Here is a 20332-nt window from a genome sequence, read left to right as displayed (position 1 = left end):
CTTCCTTAGAATCACCCCACATATAGATGAAAGCTCCCTCAGCACCGCACTTTTGTAGAGGTTGGGATTTATTCCTGCATGAAGGGTAAGGGGATGCAAGTGGGGAGACAAGCCCTGGGTATGTGTTCTGGCACATTCAGCTCTCATTTTATAACCGCAGACTTTCCCTCATTTCCCCCTTGCCTGAGTAACCAGAGCTGGGGAAAAAGAAATCCTGCTGCCTCGTGGCCATTTATGATTACCACAGCTATAAAATCAGTGCTATGAAATCTTCCCTCAAGAAATGTGCTGTGGTAAGTAATCAAAAGAAGATTCAAAACACAGACACTTTCAAGAAGCTCTTTTCAAGAGAGAAGCTTTTTCAAATTTCCTTAAAAATGCTTAAAAAAAAAACAAAACATAAAAGACACGGAAAGATGCTCAACACTGCTCAATATCAGAGAAATATCAGAAGTAAAACGAGGTACCACCTTGCACCAGTCTGAGTGACCATCGTAGAAAAGCTTACAAGCAGTAAATTTTAAGGATCACATGCTAAAAAGGAATACTCGTATGCTGTGGGTGGCAGGAGCTGTTATGAAGGATACCATGGATGTTCCTTAAAAAACAAAGTGATAGCTACCACATAATCCACAATTCCACTCCAGGGCATATATATGACAAAAACCCTAAGGCTAAAGACACATGTACCCCAACATAATTGCAAAACTACTTTAAACAGTCATGACATGGAAGCCACCAGACTGTCCATCAGCAAATGAACGCATACAGACGATGTGGTACACATATATTAATACAAGGGAATACAGTTCAGACAAGAAAAGGAATGCAGTGATGTCACCGCCTATAACATAAGTGGGCCCGGAGATGATCATACTATGGGACACAGGTTAGATAGAGAAAGACAGAAAGCTTATGATATTACGTTGAGGTGCAATCTCAAATTGGATAGAAATATATGAATTTACAAAACAGAGAAACCCTCAGAGACAGAAAAAACTTAAGGTTACCAGAGGGGAAAGGTGCAGGAGAAGAAAAAATTAGCATGTGGGATTAATACATGAACACTGATTTCTGTAATAGATACTCAACAAGGTCCTACTGTCCAGTAGAGGGGACTCTACTCAACACTCGGGAAAAAGCTGTCTGGGAGGGTCTGAAAATGAGTAGATGTATGCCTATGTATAACTAAGTCAAGCTGTGTGACACCTAAAACAAACACATTATAAATCACCATACTCAAATAGATACTGAATATTAAATGAAAATGCTAAAAGCAATGATGCCTATTATATTCACCTCTTGCCTGGGTGTTCAGAGCTGGTGGGATGTCCCTGGAGCCTGAGCCGGATAGGGTTCTAGGTTGGACTGTCTTAAGGCTGAAGGAGCTGGGAAGGATGTGCCAGGAAAGGAACTCTTTGACCTGGAGTGCCTGGTCCCTCTTACGAGACCACCGTCTCAGATCCACATGGGCTATGGGACAACTCAGCCAAGCCTAGTGCACCCAAAGGATGATGGACCCTGTGAGTTGTGAGACTTGGAGGAGTCACCAGGTCTCCATGTCTCCTAGTGCTGGGGTTTCCACCTCCAGCCTCCTTCCTTAGAGTGACCCCACCTAGAGACCACAGCACCCTCATCACAGCACTTCTGTAGAGGCTGGGGTTTGTTCCTGGGTGAAGGGTAAGGGGGTGGAAGTGGTGAGGCAGAAGCCCTGGGCGTGGGTTCTGCCACATTCTGTTCTCATTTAGAACCCACAGCAGGACTTTCCTTCATCTCCGCCTTGCTGCTGCTGCTAAGTCACTTCAGTCGGGTTCGACTCTGTGCGACCCCATAGATGGCAGCCCACCAGGCTCCCCTGTCCCTGGGATTCTCCAGGCAAGAACACTGGAGTGGGTTGCCATTGCTTTCTCCAATGCATGAAAGTGAAAAGTGAAAGGGAAGTCGCTCAGTCGTGTCCGACTCTTAGCGACCCCATGGACTGCAGCCCACCAGGCACCTCCCTCCATGGGATTTTCTAGGCAAGAGTCCTGGAGTGGGGTGCCATCGCCTTCTCCTCATTACCAGAATAGTAACCAGAGGTGGGGAAAAGAAATCCTGCCACCACGTGGTTGTTTCCCTAAACTACAACTTTAAAACCAGTCTTTCGGCCACGCATTCACAACCACTGTGTGGTTATTAATGAAAACAGCCCTCAAGATATGTGCTTTGTAGGTAAATGGAAAGAAAATTCAAAAAATACATCTTTAAGAAGTCCATTTCCAAAGAGAAGCCATTTCAGTGTTACTCAATAATGCTTTTGTTTTTATAAAAGGACAGGAAAGATGTTCAACATCACTCATTATCAGAGAAGTGTAAATCACAACTACAAGGATTTATCAGAAGCCATCATTCATTAACCTCCAATTAAAATAAATAAATTTATATTAAAAAATGGACAATTAAAAGGGATTAATATCCAGCATATATAAAGAACTCCTACAAGTCAGTAAGAGAAAAGGCAAAAGCCCAGTGTGCTTAGTCGTGGTTTTGTGTGTGTGTGTGTGTGAAAAAAAAAAAAAAAGCCTACTAGCACTGATTTTGGGGACGGCATGGTGAAAAAGATCTCTAGTATGCTCTGGGTGGGAATGTAACCTGGTAAGAGCCATTGCAAATGACACGATGGAGGTTCCTTTAAAAATGAAACGAGAGCTACCACATGATCTGTAATCCCACTCCTGGGCATATACCTGATGAACTCTCTAAGGTGAAAGACACATGAACCTCAATGCCATTGCAACACTACTTTGAATGGCCAAGACATGGAAGCCACCAAACTGTCCATTAGCAGATGAGTGCATGAAGATGTGGTACATGTATACAAAGGAATATTGCCTACCATAAAAGAAGGAATAAAGTTATGTCACTTGGAAGAACACTTGGCTCCTCCAATCCACTTGGTGGATTTGGAGATGATCATACTATGGGAAGCAGGTCCGATCAAGAAAGACAGCATGTGATACCAGGTTGCGGTGGAAACTAAAATGGATAGAAAAGTGAACTGAAAAAGCAAATACCCAGACGTAAAACAGTGAACTTTCGGTTCACAAGGCCCCTCAGGTGAATAATAGCCTGCCCTGAAGAAACGTGCTGTGGTAGGTATTCAAAAGAAAATTCAAAATAAGGCCGTTAATTTAAGAAGCCCATTTCAAGAGAGAGGCCATTTCAGTTTTACTCAAATTGTGACTCAAAAACATTTTACTTTTTATTTTCCCCTGTAAAGGACATAGAAAGATGCTTCACATCACTTATCATAAAAATGTAAATCAAAACTATAATAAGGTAAAACCTAGCACTAGTCTGAGGGGCCATCATCAAAATGTCTACAAGCAGTAAGTGTTGCAGAGGACCTAGAAAAAAAAGGATTCTCCTAAGCTGTGGGTGGGGACGGTACCTGGTAAGAGTCACTACAGAGAACATTGTGGAGGTTCCTTAAAAATGAAATTACAGTGCCCACAGGATCAGCAGTGGGCTGATCCTGTGGGATCAGCAGTCCAACTCTTGGGAATATACTTGAAGAAAACCCAAAGCACCCACCCAAACGTCACTGCAGTAATACCTTCAGTCGCCAAGAAGCCAACAAGCTGTCCATCAGCAGATGAAGGCATAAAGACGATGTGGTGCATTTATACAAGGGAACATCACTAAGCCATAAAAAAGAAAAAATAATGCCACTTGTAACAACTCAGGTGGACTTGGAGATGATCATACTGTGGGACGTCGGTTAGATAAAGACAGATAGTATATACATCATGTTCAGGTGGAATCAAAAAATGGATAGATACACCCTAATTGAAAACAGACACATCCTCAGAGACTTAGAAAACTATATTTACCAAAGAGGAAAGGTGGGAAAGAGGGAAAAATTAATACATGGGATTAATATATGAACACGGATACGTTTAATAGATGATCAACAAGCACCTTCTGTCCGCACAGGGAACTCCACTCAGCACTCTGCAAGGTGCTGTGTGGGAAATGAAGGCGGGAATGAGTAGACGTGGCCCTGTGTGTAACTGAATTGAGCTGCCTGACACCAAAAACAAATACAACACTGTTTATCAACTGTGTTCCAACAGAAATAGAAAGTGAACTGAAAATATAAATAGGAAGGATACCTACGACATTCCCCTCATGCCTGGGTGGCCGGGGTACCTACCTCTGGCTCAGCTGGGTTGGGTCTTAAGCCTGGACTGTCCTAAGGCTGAGGGAGAGGGCATGAGGTGCCAGGAAAGGAACTGCCTTAGACTCATAGTGCCTGGTCCCTCCTCATGGGACCACAGTCCCCATATCCAGGCAGGTGATCTGACATCAAAGCCAGGCCTAGTGCACCCAAAGGATGATGGAGCCTCTAGGTTGCAGGTCCTTTGAGGAGTCACCTGGTCTCCACATCTCCTGGGGCTGGGGTTCCCACCTGCAGCCTCGCTCCTTACTGCTATCCTGCCTATAGATGACAGCCCTCTCACCACGGCACATTTGCAGGGCTTCGGATTTGCCCTGGAGGAAGGGTAAGGGGGTAGAAATGGTGAGACAGAAGCCCTGGGTGTGGCTGTTGGCACATATTGCTCTCACCTATAACCCAAGACTTTCCCTCATCTCCCCCTTGCCAGAGCAACCAGAGGTGAGGAGGAAGAAATCCCGCTGCCTCCTTGCCATTCCCCATAACTACAGCTGTAAAATCAGTGCTTAGGGGAATTGCATTCACAAGGCTACTAATGAAAACTCCCCTCAAGAAATGTGCTGAGGTAGGTAATGGGAAGAAATTTCAAAACACAGCCAACTTTCAAGAAACCCATTTCAAGAGAGAAGCCATTTCAATTTTTCTCAAAAATATTTTGTTTTGTTTTTTAATGTAAAAAGGCCATGGAAGGAAGCTCAACATTGCTTATTATCAGAGAAATATAAATCGAAACTATGAGGAACCACCTTGCACCAGTCCAAGTGGCCATGCAAGAAAAGTCTACAAGTAATAAATGCTGGGGAGGGTGTGGAGAAAAAGAACTCTCGTATGCTCTGGGTGGGAATGTAACCTGGTAATAGCCACTACGAAGAATACTATGGAGGTTGCTTAGAAAACGAAATGAGAGCTACCACATGATCCACAATTCTACTCCTGGGGATACACCTGAGGAAAATCCTAAGTCAAAAGACACATGTACTCCAATGTCATCGCAACACTACCTTCAATAGTCAAGACCTGAAAGCCACCACACCGTCCACCAAAGGAATGGATGAAGATGATGTAGTACATGTATCCAGGGGGATATTGCTCAGACAAGAAAAAGAATAAAGTAATGTCACTTCCTACACATACATGGATCTGGAGATGAGCATACTATGGGAAGCAGGTTAAAGACAGCATATGATACCACTTTGGAGTGGGATCCACAGATGTATAGAAATACACAAATTTACAAAATAGAAACACACTCAGACTCAGAAACTTAAGGTGACCGGAGGGGAAGGGTGCTGGAGAGGGATAAATTAGCAAGTGGGATAAATATATGAACACCGATACTGTAATAGATAATCAACAAGGACCTCCTGTCCAGCACAGGGAACTCGATTCAACACTCTGGAAGAAACTATCTGGGAAGAGAGGCCAGAAGTGAGCAGATGCATCCATCTGTAAAACTGAATTGAGCTGCTTGGCACCAAAAACAAACACAACATTGTTAATCAGGTGTATTCCAATAAATACAAAAACGAAAGGAAAATATAAACCAGAAGGATGCCTGCTATATTCCCCTCGTGCCTGGGTGATCTGGGCTAGTGGGACCTCTGTGGAGCCTGAGTTGGTTAGCATTCTAAGACCAGACTGTCTTAAAGTTGAGGGAATAGTCACAAGGTGCCAGCAAAGGAACACCCTTGGACCCATGGTGTCTTGTCCCTTTGCCTGGGACCACAGTCTGAAGATCCAGGTGGGCTATCTGACAACTTAGCCAGGCCTACCGCACCCAAAGGATGATAGACCCTCTGGTTTTAAGACTTTGAGGAGTCACCTGGTCTCCATGTCTCCTGGTGCTAGGGTTCCTACCCCTAGCCTTTTTGGTAGCATTCTCATCACAGGGTTTTTGTAGGGACTGGGATATTTTTGGGGGGGCAGAGTGTAAGAGGGTGGAAGTGGTGAGACAGAAGTCATGGGTGTGTGTTTTCTGGCACATTCGGCTCTCATTTACAACCTAGGAGCAGGCCTTTCCCTCATCTGCCCTTTGCCCCTGTAACCAGTTGGGGGGAAAGTGAAATTCTGCCACCTGGTGGCCATTTCCTATAACTGCCACTTTAAAACCAGTGTTTAGGGGAATGGCTGGAGAAGGCGATGGCACCCCACTCCAGTACTCTTGCCTGGAAAATCCCATGGATGGAGGAGCCTGGTAGGCTGCAGTCCATGGGGTCGCTAAGAGTCGGACACGACAGCGACTTCCCTTTCACTTTTCACTTTCATGCATTGGAGAAGGCAATGGCAACCCACTCCAGTGTTCTTGCCTAGAGAATCCCAGGGACAGGGAGCCTGGTGGGCTGCCGTCTATGGGGTCACACAGAGTCGGACACGACTGAAGTGACTTAGCAGTAGCAGCAGCAGGGGAATGGCATTCACAAGGCCTGCTGGTTCTTAATAAAAATTGCCCTCAAGAAATGTGCTGTGGTAGGTAATTGAAAGAAAATTCAAAACACAGTCAACTTTCAGGAAACCCATTTCAAGAGAGAAGCCATTTCAATTTTCCTCAAAAAAAAAAAAAAAATTTTTTTTTTCCCTAAGTGAAGGACATGGAAAGATGCTCAGCATCGCTCATGAATGGAGACATGTAAATGAGAACTACAATAAGGTACCAACCTGCATCAGTCCAAGCAGTCATCACAGAAAGGTCTACAAGCAGTAAATGTTGGGGAGGGTGTGGAGAAAGAACTCTCCTGTGCTGTGGCTGGGAACGTAACCTGGTAAGAGCCTCTATGAAGGACACCATGGAGTGGAGGTTCCTTTAAAACTGAGAGGAGAGCTACCACAGGACCCTCAATCCCATCACTGGGCAAACACCTAAGAAAAACCCTAAGGCAGAAGACAGACGACTCCCAAGGTCACTGCAACACTACCTTCATTAACCAAGACCTGAAGCCACCAAACTTTCTATCAGCAGTTGAAATCATAAAGAAGATGCGGCACTTATATACAGGGAATGTGCTGCTGCTGCTAAGTCACTTCAGTTGTGTCCAACTCTGTGTGACCCCATAGACGGCAGCCCACCAGGCCCCACCGTCCCTGGGATTCTCCAGGCAGGAACACTGGAGTAGGTTGCCATTTCCTCCTCCAATGCATGAAAGTGAAAAGTGAAAGTGAAGTCGCTCAGTCATGTCCTACTCTTAGCGACCCCATGGACTGCAGCCTACCAGGCTCCTCTGCCCATGGGATTTTCCAGGCAAGAGTACTGGAGTGGGGTGCCATTGCCTTCTCTGACAGGGAATGTGGCTTAGCCATAAAAAAGAATATAGTCCCATTTGCAACAACACTGGTGGACCTAGAGATTATCATACTGCTGGAAGGACGTCAGATAAAGACAATATATGATTCTACCACTTTGAGGTGGAATCTAAAAATGTATAGAAACACATGATTTTACAAAACAGAAACATACTGAGAGTCTTAGAAAAGAAACTTATGGTTGCCAAAGAGGAGAAGTGGGGAAGAAGGATAAATCAGCACGTTGGGATTAACATATGAACACTGATACCTCTAACATAGATAATTAAGAAGGGCTTCCCTGGTGGCTCAGCTGGTGAAAATTCCACCTGCAATGTGGGGGACCTGGGTTTGATCCCTGGGTTGGGAAGATCCCCTGGAGAAGGACATGGCAATCTACTCCAGTATTCTTGCTTTGAGAATCCCATGAACAGAGGATGCTGGTGGGCTGCAGTCCATGGGATTGCAAAGAGTTGGACATGGCTGAGCAACTAAGCATAGTACAAGGAGGAATTGTTCAGCACAGGGAACTCCACTGAACACCCTGGAAGATGCCATCTAGGAAAAGAATCTAAAAGAGAGTAGATGTACCCCTATGGATAACCGACTAAATCTGGTTCATGTCCAAAGAAATGCAACGTTGTTATTCAACTGTACTCCAATATTAACTAAAAAAGAAATGAAAATATATGAACAGGAAGAATGCCTACAATATTCCCCTTACACATGGGTGTTTGGTGTTGGTGGCACATCCCTGGAGCCTGGGCTGGCTAGGGTCCTGAGGCTGGACTGTCCTAAGACTGAGAGAGCTGGGAAGGATGTGCCAGGAAAGGAACCCTCTTGGACCTGAAGTGCCTGGTTCTTCTGCATGGGACCATAGTCCTCAGGACCAGGTGGGCCATCTGACAACTAAGCCAAGGTCAGTGCACCCAAAGGATGATGGACCCTCTGGGCTGTAGGTCCTTTGAGGAGTCACCTGTCCTCCATGTGTCCTAGCGCTGGGGTTTGCACCTCCAGTCTCCTTCTTTAGAGTTGCCCAAGCTTTGGACCACAGCACCCTCAGTAGTGTGCTTTTGCATGGGTTGGGATTTTTCTGGGTGTGAAGGGTAATGCTGTTGCTGCTGCTTCAGTTGTCTATGGGGACTCTGTGCGACCCCATGGATGGCAGGCTCCACCAGGCTCCCCCGTCCCTGGGATTCTCCAGGCAAGAACACTGGAGTGGATTGCCATTTCCTTCTCCAGTGCATGAAAGTGAAAAGTGAAAGTGAAGTCTGTCAGTCATGTCCGACTCTTAGCTACCCCATGAACTGCAGCCCACCAGGCTTCGTCCATGGGATTTTCCAGGCAAGAGTACTGCAGTGGGGTGTCATTGCCTTCTTCAGAAGGGTAATGGGGAAGAAATAATAATACACCAGCTCTTGGGTGTTTTTTTTCTGGCACATTCCCCTCTCATTTACAACCAGGAAGAGACCTTTCATGAAGGCTCCCGTTGCCAGAAGAACCAGATTTGGGCATGAAGAAACCCTGCCACCTTGTGGCCATTTCGGGTAAAAACAACTTTAAAACCAGTGATTTTGGAAACTTCCCAAGTGGCAACCCACTCCAGTATTCTTGCCTGGAGAATCCCAGGGACAGAGGAACCTGGTGGGCTACAGTCCATGGGGTCACGAAAAGTCGGACACGACCAAAGCAACTTAACACACATATTCACAAGGCCTGAAGGGCTGTCAGTGACAGTATCCCTCAAGAAATGTACTGGAGTAGGTAATCAAAAGAGAATTCAGAAGAAAGCAGGCTTTCAAGAAGATAATTTGAAGACAAATTGTATTCACACCATTTTTTTTTAACATATGAAAAGATGCTTAACATTACTCACTATTAGAGAAACGCAAGTCAAAACTACAGTGAGGTATCACTGGCACAAATCGAGTAGTCATCATCAAAAAGTCTACAAAGAATAAATGCTGTGGAGGGCATGGGAGAAAGGGTACCACCCTGCACTGTTGGTGGGAATGTAAATTGGGAATAGGCTGTATGGAGAACAGTATGGATATTCCACAAAATAAATAAAAATAGAGCTATCACATGATCCCAAATACCATATCTGGGCATATTCTTAGAGAAAACCAGAATTCAAAATGACACATGTACCCCAACATTGATTCCAGCATTATTTACAACAGCCAGGACAAAAAAGCAATGAAAGTGTCCATGGATAGGTGGATAAAGAAGATATGGTACATATGTGGAAATGAATATTACTCAGCCATACAAACAGTGAAATAATGCCATTTATAGCAACACAGCTGTATCTGGAGATGATCATACTCAGTGAAATAAGTCAGAGAAAGAAAAATATCATATGATATAAATTATAGGTGGAGTCTAATAATAGATGGCTTCCCTGGTGACCTGCAATGTAGGAGACCTGAGTTCAAGCCCTGGGTCGGGAAGACCCCTTGGAGAAGGAAATGGCAACCCATCCAGTATTCTTGCCTGGGAAATCCCATGGACAGGGGAGGCTGGCAGGCTACAGTCCATGGGGTCGCAAAAGAGGTGGACAAGACTGAGAGACTAAACAATAATAGATATAAATAAACTTATTTACAAAACAGAAATGGACTCACAGCTTTCAAAAACAAAGTTATGGATACTTAAGGCAATAAGTTTCAGGAAAGGATAAAGTAGGAGATCTCGTCAAGAAAATTGGAGATGCCAAGAGAACATTTCATGCAAAGATGGGCATAATAAAGGACAGAAATGGCAAGGACTTAACAGAAGCAGCGAGATTGAGAAGAGGTGGCAACAATACACAGAAGGACTGTACAAAAAAGGACTTATATAATGACCTGGATAACCACGATGGTGTGGTCACTCACCTAGAGCCAGACATTCTGGAGTGTGAAGTCAAGTGGGCCTTACGAAGCATTAGTATGAACAAAGCTAGTGGAGGTGATGGAATTCCAGCTGAGCTATTTCAAATCCTAAAAGATGATGCTGCGAAAGTGCTGCACTCAATACGCCAGCAAATTTGGAAAACTCAGCAGTGACCACAGGACTGGAAAAGGTCAGTTTTCATTCCAATCCCAAAGTAGGGCAATGCCAAAGAATGTTCATACTAACATATAACTGTGCTCATTTTACATTCTAGCAAGATAATGCTCAAAATCCTTCAAAAGTATGTGAACTGAGAACTTCCAGATGTACAAACTGGATTTAGAAAAGGCAGAGAAACTTGAGGTCAAATTGCCAACATTCACTGGATCATAGAAAAAGCAAGAGTATTCCAAAAAACATCTACTTCTGTTTCACTGACTACACTAAAGCCTTTGACTGTGTGGATCACAGCAAAATGTGGAAAATTCTTAAAGAAATGGGAATACCAGAACACCTTACCTGCCTCCTGAGAAACTTGTAAACAGGACAAGAAGCAACAGTTAGAACCAGACATGGAACAATGGACTGGTTCAAAATTAGGGAAAGGAGTTCATCAAGGCTGTATATTGTCACCCTGCTTATTTAATTTATATGCATAGTACATTATGTGAAATGTCAGGCTGGATGAAGCATAAGCTGGAATCAAGACTGCTGGGAGAAATATCAATAACCTCTGATATGCAGATGACACCACCCTTATGGCAGAAAGTGAAGAGGAACTAAAGCCTCTTCATGAGGGTGAAAGAGAAGAGTGAAAAAGCTGGCTTAAAACTGCACATTCAAAAAAACGAGGATCATGGCATCCGGTCCCAACACTTCATGGCAAATAGATGGGGAAAAAGTGGAAACAGTGCCAGACTCTACTTTCTTGGACTCCAAAATCACTGTAGATGGTGACTACAGCCTCAAAATTAAAAGACACTTGCTCCTTGGAAGAAAAGCTATGACAAACCTAGACAGCATATTAAAAAGTAGAGATATCCGACTTTGCCGACAAAGGTCTGTCTAGTCAAAGCTATGGTTTTTCCAGTATGGATGTGATGTATGGGTGTGAGAGTTGGACCATAAAGAAGGCTAAGTGCCAAAGAATCGATGCTTTCTAACTGTGGTTACTGGAGAAGACTCTTGAGAGTCCCTTGGACGTCAAGGAGATCAAAGCAGTCAATCCTAAAAGAAATATACCCCAGAATATTCATTGGAAAGACTGATGCTGAAGCTCCAATACTTTTGCCACCAGATGTAAAGAGCCAACTCATTGGAAAAGACCCTGATGTTGGGAAAGTTTGAGGGCAGGAGGAAAAGGGGATGACAGAGGATGAGATGGTTGGATGGCATTACTGACTCAACGGATGTTGAGTCTGAGCAAGCTTCAGGAGATAGTGAAGGACAGGAAGCCTGGCATGCTGCAGTTCATGGGGTCCCAAAGAGTTGGACATGACTTAGTGACTGAACAACAATAACAACAAAGTAGGAGGTTAGGCTTAATATATACCCAGTAATATATATAAAACAAATAATCAACAAGGCCCTACTCTATCACACAGGGAATTCTATTCAATATTCTGTTATAACCTATATTGGAAAAGAATTTTTAAAAAATGGATCTATGTACGTGCATAAGTGAATCTCTTTGCTGTACACCTGAAACTAACACAATATTGGAAATAACCATTCTCCAATATAAAATTAGAAGTTAAGAAAAATAAAATATATGGACAAAAGATATGCACTATCACTTCATCAAAGATGACATATACATGGCAAATAAGCAGATAAAAGATAGCCAACTTCATTAATGGCAAAATCCAAATCAAAACTATGATGAGATACCACGACACATCTACTAATATGGCTAAAACTGAAACAAACAAACAACTAGAAAATAACTGGCAAGGATGTGAAGCAACTGGAACTCTCACCTATTTATGTTAGAAAAGAAAAGAGCAATAGCCCCCTTAGAAATCAGTTTGGAGGTTTCTCAGAAAATCAACCATGTACTTCCTGTATAACTCAGCAATCTCACTCTGATATATCCAACAAGTTAATGTTCAAACAAAAATCTGAGTAGTGCACATTTTTAAAAAAATTCAAGTATATAGTTGACTTAGAATGTTATATAGCTTCAGATGTACAACATAGTGATTGTATATTTTTATAGGTAACACACCAAAGTTATTATAATATTATTCATGTCCAACTCTTTGTGAGCCCCTGGACTATAGCCCACTAGGCTCCTCTGTCCATGGAATGCTCCAGGCAAGAATACTGAGTGGGTTACCATTCCCTTTTCCAGGGGATCTTCTCGACCCAGGGATTGAACCCAGGTCTCCTGCATTGCAGGTGGACTCTTTATTGTCTGAGCCAACAGGGAAGCCCATAATCGACTATTTCCTATTGAACGTAAATTTTTATGGTAGCTGTATTTTTATCCACCCCAAACTGGAAACAACCCAAATGCCCATGATCCCTGGGTAAACACACTGTGCTGCAGGGAGACAGTACTCAGCTATACAATGGAACAAGCTGCTGCTGCTGCTAAGTCGCTTCAGTCGTGTCTGACTCTGTGCGACCCTATAGACGGCAGCCCACCAGGCTCCCCCGTCCCCATTAATACTTATATACCCAGTAACAAAGTTAACTCAAATTTTAAGTGAAATAAGTCAGCTTCAAAAAGCTCATTGTATGTATGATTCCTTTTACATATCATGTTCTAAGGCACAAAACTAAAGGGATTGAAAACTGATTAGTGGTTTCCAGGGGTTGGGGGTTTAAAGAGGCTTGACCCTGGTGGAGAATGAAAGAGTTTGGAGAGACTGCAGAACTGTTCTGTATCTTGACTATGATAGTGACTATATAACTGTATCGGTTTTTCAAACTGATAGAATTGCACCCTAAACTGGTGATTTTTACTATATGCAAATTAAACCTCAGTTTAAAAATGTTAAAAAATTAATAGTGTTGATAAACTGTTGTTACTCCTTATGGGAAGAAATCTTTTTAAACTGGCTACACCTTTTGCAAATACTGGTTCCACCACTAATTTGCTTAGGAACTTCCCTCCCTCCCTCACCACTGGACTAAGTTAACTCTCAGCCCAATGAAACTGATCATGAACTCTGAATTCAGACAGTGGAATCTTAATTAAAGAGATTTTACTTTAATCTTTAGAAGGCATCTTTAATATCCCAGCTTTTCTGGAGTCATGTTCTTCATCACAGAAATACATCCCCTGTCTGAAGTGGCAGAGAGTGGAAATAGGGATGAGAATGATCCATCATAATGTGCCTATTTCATGGGAGAAGTGATGGAAACGGTAATAGCTGCCTGTCACCAAAGATGCAAGAAGTGGAGATGAGCTACTCAGAAGATGCTCCTGTACTCTAGCTAAATCCACACCTCTGTGTACCCAAACAAGCTCTTCTCCATAATCCCTTCCTCTGCCTGCCATCCACAGGAAAGACTCAGCCATCACATTAACTCACTTCTAGACTGTGAGGCCCCACAGGTGATGTGCAGCTGTATCCTCATAAATTTGTCCCCAGGGAACAAAGTCCCTTAACAGTTCTGGCTGTTTAAAAGAAAATGTAGTTGTGGAAGCAAAGCTCTGTGTCTCCAGTCATCCAGTTTCGCTGTCATCATATTTCATCAGACTATCCAGAGACAAAGCACTGTCCTCCCACTCATCTCTCTCTAGGCCAGCTGCTCTATTCACCCTTTTTTCTTTAAAAGATTAAATTATTAAAATAATTTTAAAAATACTGTATTCACTTCTGATCGTGAATACAGAGCAACAGCAATGGCTATGTCTGTAGCCACTTGGGTGCATATCTTGGCATACCTCGGTACCACACCAGGCTCCATCCCCACAAGCATTTCCCTATATTCTAACAGCCTCTGAGGACAGTATACCACCATGCGGGAAGTTTGAAACAGATGTCCCACTCATAATGCAGATTTCCCCTCCAATGATGGTTTTACAGCTCACTTGTGCAAATACTAAAACTGAAGTAACTAGTTCCTACCACTGATTTTCTAAAACTCCCTCATGAACAAGTCAGTTACAGACAATGTGTGTCTGCACAGCTCTTAGAGGTGTTTAGAGTAACTTTTTAAAGAAAGGTCTTTCTTCATCAGGAACAATGACCAAGGCCTTTTCTGTGACCCTAGCCTACTAAGCCCCAGGCTGCCTGTGGCCCCTGGATGGCCACCCTTAGGTCCCCACATCCCAGGAAGGTGCTGGGCGAAGGGCAGACCAGGCAAGAGGCATAGACTGCCATTATTGCAGTCAGCCCGGGAGTCCCTGGGTCTTGAGGATCTCCGTGGATGGACGGGTTTCCTTCTCCACATTCCTTTCAGCCTTTTCCTGTAGACTCATGAGCCTTCTTTCCTCCGGTAAAGAAACCTGGCCATCCTCCCCTTCTCCTCCAGGTGCTATCACCTCCATACTCCCAGCCAACCTGCTGGTCCTGGCACCCTGTGTGGACAAACTTTCACAAAGCTTCCAGACACACAGTCTGGAGGGCAGCAGAATGACCACCTGTTTTCTCTTGTTAGGGGTTGAGGGATCTTATCCGATACCACAGAGGTCAGGGCAGCCTGGCCTCACTTGGTCTTGTGGGCAGCACGCCTCCTCCATCCACCAAGGGATGAGAATGGGGGTGGAAGAGGGAGGGGCCACGGGACCAACTGATGTTCATACACTTTCAGAGGAGGGCCAGGCACTTTAGCTTGTTTCTGAGAAACTGCCAGAAAGGATGTTCATGCCCACTCAGCACATGACCATGCCTTCCCACCCAGAGGACCTTCTTGGCCATGATGGGTGCCTGTGGCCCAGGAGATGGCCTCAGACATCAAGCACCAGACCTGTCCCACTGCCACCTTCAGCAGATGCCTGGGGGAAACTTTTCATTGAACAAATGTTTATGTTATGCAGATCTATGCACTGAAAATACACCTGTGAGGAAAGCAATATCCTGTCTTCATAGACTTTACTTTTAGAGTAGAAGAGACAGAAAATTAATACACAAATAGGCAACGGTAACAAATCTGGTATGAATCAGTACAATGCAGAAAAGTAAAGTTAGGCAAGGGGATGGAGAGAAATTTGGGTGCTATTTAAGATAAGGTGGTCAGAGAAGGAGCTTCCCAGGTGGGACAGTGGTAAAGAATCCGCCTGCCAATGCAGGAGACATGGGTTTAATCTTTGGGTTGGGAAGATCCCCTGGGTAGGATATGGCTAACCACTCCATTATTCTTGCCTGAAAAATTCCACAGGAGGCGGGCTACAGCCCATGGAGTCACAAAGAGTCTGACATGACTAAGTAAGCAGGCACGGTCAGAGAAGGCCTCTGTGGTGAGGTGACATGGAGCAGGGATCTGAATGCTGAGGAGCAAGTCATGTGAGTAAAAACAGAACAGGAGCAAAGAGAGGGTTTGGCGTGTTGGAGGCATATAAATAGAGGCAGAAGAGAGAAAATCTGGATCAATGGGGCTTCAGTGAGGAGTTTGAATTTTATTCTAAGTGTGATAGAAACCAGAGGTTGGTCTCAAGCAGGAGACTGGTATTTTAAAAGGCCAATGGGGCTTCTGTGTGTGGAACGGATTATAAGTGGAATCAAGATAACCAGATAGGAGGCCACTGTGGGGCCAAGGCAGGAAATGGTGGGGCTTGGACTAGGGTGGTAGTGATGGAGGTGGAGAGAAGGGGCTGAACTCTGGATGATTCTGAAGATAAATTAGACTGGACCTGCTGATGGGTTGGATATTGGGTGTGAGGGAGAGAAGAGCCATGGAGGACCCAAGGGTTTCTTCTGTATTTGTTCATTAGAAAATGCAATGACCTTTATACAGGCACTGGAGAGGCAAAGATGGATAAGACACAATTAGTGCCTTCAGGGAGCTCACAGTGCCCTGTTCCAGATTTCTAGACTTTGGGGGGCAAGTACAATGTGCTGTGAAGTGGGCAGGATGAGAACAGCTTGTTCTATACTTGGGACTTAAGGGAGGTTTTAGTTTGAGCTTGAAGGCAGAATAAGAGTCCACTAGATGCAGAAAGTAGGAAAGGAGGATTGGTTCAAGATGGCAGAGCAGAAGGACATGCACTCATCTTCTCCTGCCAGAGCCCCAAAATTGCAACTAGTTGTTGAACAACCATCAACAGGAAGACACAAGAACCCACCAAAAAAAGATAAACCCATCCAAGCACAAAGGAGAAGCTGTAACAAAATGGTAACAATGACAACAAAATAAAATCCTATACCTGCCAAGTGGGTGACCCACAAATTGGGAGAACAATAATACCAAAGAGGTTCTTGTACCATTGTCAATATTCTGGGGTTCTGGTCAAGGGACTGGAAATCCCCAGAGAAGCTGACTTTGAAGGCCAGAGAGATTTGATTACAGGAGCTTCATGGGACTGGGGGAAACAGAGACTCCACTCTTGGAGGGACAAGCAAAATCTTGTGTGCACCAGGACCCAAGGAAAAGGGTCAGTGACCCCACAGGAGACTGGGACAGACCTTCCTGTAAGTGTTTGAGGGTCTCCTCAGAGGCATGGGTTGACAGTGGCCCCCCATGGGGACAGGGGCACTGGCAGCAGCAGTCTTAGATGTGTCTTGGCATAAGTCCTCTTGGAGGTCACCAACAGCCCTACTATAGAAGCCAATAAACTCCAGGACTGGGTTACCTCAGGCCAAACTAACAGGGAGGGAGCGCAGCCCCACGCATCAGCAGATAGTTGAATTAAAGGTTTACTGAGCACAGCCCTACCCTCCAAGCAAGACCCAGTCCCCCCCCCCCACCCCACCCCCCAGCCAGTCCCTCCCATCAGGAAGTTTGCACAAGCCTCTTATCCTCATCCACCAGAGGGCAGACAGAAGAAACAAGAACTACAACCCCATCAGCCTCCAGAATTAATACCTGAATCACAGAAAGCTACCCAAAATGAAAAGAAATAGGATTATGTTCCAGATGAAGAAACAAGATAAATCCCTAGAAAAACAACTAAATGAAGTAGAGATAGGCAACCTTCCAGAAAAAGAATTCAGAATGATAGTGAAGATGATCTGGGATCTCAGAAAAACAATGGAAAAGATGAAAGAAATGTTTACCAAAGACCTAAAAGAACTAAAGAACAAACAGAGATGAACAATACACTAGAAGGAATCAACAGCAGAACTGAGGCAGAAGAACAGATAAGTGACCTGAAAGACAGAATGGTAGAAATTAATACTGCAAAACAGAATACAGAAAAAAGAATGAAAAGAAACGAAGACAGCCTAAGAGACCTCTGGGACAACATTAAATGCACCAATATTTGCATTATACGGGTCCCAGAAGGAAAAGAGAGAAAGGACCCAGGAGAACATTTGAACAGATGATAGCTGAAAACTTCCTGAACATAGGAAAGGAAATAGTCAGCCAGTAGCACAGGAGTCCCATGCAGGATAAAACCCAGGGAGGAACACACGGAGACACATTGTAATCAAACTGATAAAAACTAAAAGACAAAGATAAAATATTAAAAGCAACAAGGAAAAGAAAGGCAAATAACACACAAGCAAAATCCCATAGGATACTAGCTTATTTCTCAACAAAAACTCTACAAGCCAGAAGGGAATGGCATAATAAATTCCAAGTGATGAAAGGGAAGAACCTATAACCAAGAATACTCTACCCAGTAAGACATCTTATCAAATTCAATGGAGAAATCAAAGCTTTTCAGACAAACAAAAGTTAAGAGAATTCAGCACCACTAAACCAGTTTTACAACAAAGGAACTTCTCTAGACAGGAAACACAACAGTAGGAAAAGAGCTACAAAAATAAACCCAAAACTATTAACAAAACGGTGACAGGATCATACATATATCTAATTACTTTAAATGTAAATGGATTAAGTGCACCAACCAAAAGACACAGACTGGCGGGGTGGGTACAAAAACAAGACCCATATATATGTTGTCTACAAGAGACCCACCTCAGACCAGTGGACACTTACAGACTGAAAGTAAGGAGGTGGGAGAAGGTATTTCACACAAAAGGAAATCCTAAGAAAGCTGGAGTAGCAATACTCATATCAGACAAAATAGACTCTAAAACATTAAAAGGCAAAGAAGGACACTGTAACAGGAGGGAAAACGGCAGGGCACAACTTTTGAAAGAATGACATAGCCCAAGGATGCAGCATAAACAGATTAGAACCAAATGGGAGCAAGATGGCAGACAAGACTAGACCTTGATCCTCAATCAGCAAGTGAAATGACACACCCAGAAGTGCCATGACAGTTCCAGGGCACTGTTAAAAGACCAAGGAGTGGGTGGTGGCCCAAATCCTGGAAATCTCTGCCTCTTCCCCAAAATAGCTGGGCTAATCCTCCCACTCATTAGCATATGATATTACCCAGCCTATAAAAACTAACCACACCATCTTTTACAGCAGCACTCACCCTTTGCATGGCTCACACTCTGTCTGTAGAGTGTGCTTCTCTCTGAATCTGAATAAATCCATTTCTTACCTATCACTTTGTCTTTCACTGAATTCTTTCTGTGATGAGACATCAAGAATCTGAGCTTTATTAGGCCCCGAAACCAGGTACTGTGGGTTTTGGCTGGGTTCGGGTCCCAGCCAAGTGGGTTCAAGTTCCAAGCAGGGTTTTGGCTGGGTTTGAGTCCCAGCAGATGGGTTCAAATCCCAACTGGAGGTAAACACTACATGATGATCAAGGGTTCAATCCAAGAAGATATAACAATTATAAATATATATGCACCCAACATAGGAGCACCTCGATATGTAAGGCAAATACTAATACACATAAAGGGAGAAATCAACAGTAACATAATAATAGTGGGAACATTTAATACTCTGCTTTCACCAATGGACAGATCATCCAGACAGAAAATTGATAAGGAAATGCAGGCCCTAAGTGATACTTTAGTTGGACTTAATTGGTATTTGTAGAATATTCCATCCAAAAGCAGCAGCCTACACACTCTTCTCAAGTTCACTCGGAGCATTCTCTAGGATTGACCACATGCTGGGCCACAAGATGAGCCTTGGTAAATTTAAGAAAATCGATTTTGTATCAAGCATCTTTTCTGATCACAATGCTATGAACTTAGAAATAAACAACAAAAAAACACAAAACTCTAAGAAACACAGACACATAGTGGCCAAACAATATGCTGCGGGACAACCACCGGGTCACTGCAGAAGCCCAGGAGGACCCAGGGACAGACGAAAACAGAGCACGATAGTCCAAATGTACGGGTGTAGCAAGAGCTGTGCCAACAGCGAAGTGTACAGCCACACAGTCTTACCTCAAGAAACAGGCAGAATCTCAAATAAACAGCCTAACACCTAAGACAATGAGAGAGAGAAGAACGAACAAAACCTAGAGTTAGTAGAAGGAAGGAAATCATAAAGACCAGAGCAGAAATAAATGAAATTGAGACAAAGAAAACAATTGTGAGGATCAATGAAACTAAAAGCTGGTTCTTTGAAAAGATGAACGAAACTGGTAAATCTTTAGCCAGACTCATCAAGAAAAAGGTGGAGAGGACTCAAATCAACAAAATAAGAAATGGAAAAGAAGTTACAACTGACTCCACAGGAATACGAAGGAACCTAAGAGACTACTATGAACAACTGAATGCCAATAAAATGTACAACCTGGAAGAAATGGACAAATTCTCAGAAAGGCATAGTCTCCCCAGACTGAACCAGAAAGAAATAGAAAATATGAACAGACCAATCACAAGCACTGAAACCATGATTAAAAGTCTCCCAACAAACAAAAGTCCAGGACCTGATGGCTTCACAGGCAAATTTTATCCAAAGTTTAGAGAAGAGTTAACACCTATCCTTCTGAAACTGCTGCAAAAAGTCACAGAGAAAGGAAAAACA

At 43.6% G+C, this 20332-nt stretch overlaps 2 protein-coding genes across 15 annotated transcripts in view; one reads left to right on the top strand and one right to left on the bottom strand.

Annotated features, from left to right (window-relative positions):
* MAGI2 (membrane associated guanylate kinase, WW and PDZ domain containing 2) overlaps positions 1-20332 on the bottom strand; it is a 1471158-nt gene that overhangs the window by 15957 nt on the left and 1434869 nt on the right. The window lies entirely within an intron of this gene.
* PHTF2 (putative homeodomain transcription factor 2) overlaps positions 1-20332 on the top strand; it is a 228681-nt gene that overhangs the window by 203047 nt on the left and 5302 nt on the right. The window lies entirely within an intron of this gene.

This window comes from Bos javanicus, chromosome 4 (genome assembly GCF_032452875.1).
Source record: "Bos javanicus breed banteng chromosome 4, ARS-OSU_banteng_1.0, whole genome shotgun sequence".
Classification (NCBI taxonomy): Eukaryota; Metazoa; Chordata; class Mammalia; order Artiodactyla; family Bovidae; genus Bos; species Bos javanicus.
The sequence above is the reverse complement of the archived record's forward strand: the minus strand, read 5'-3'. Positions and strand labels throughout refer to the sequence as shown.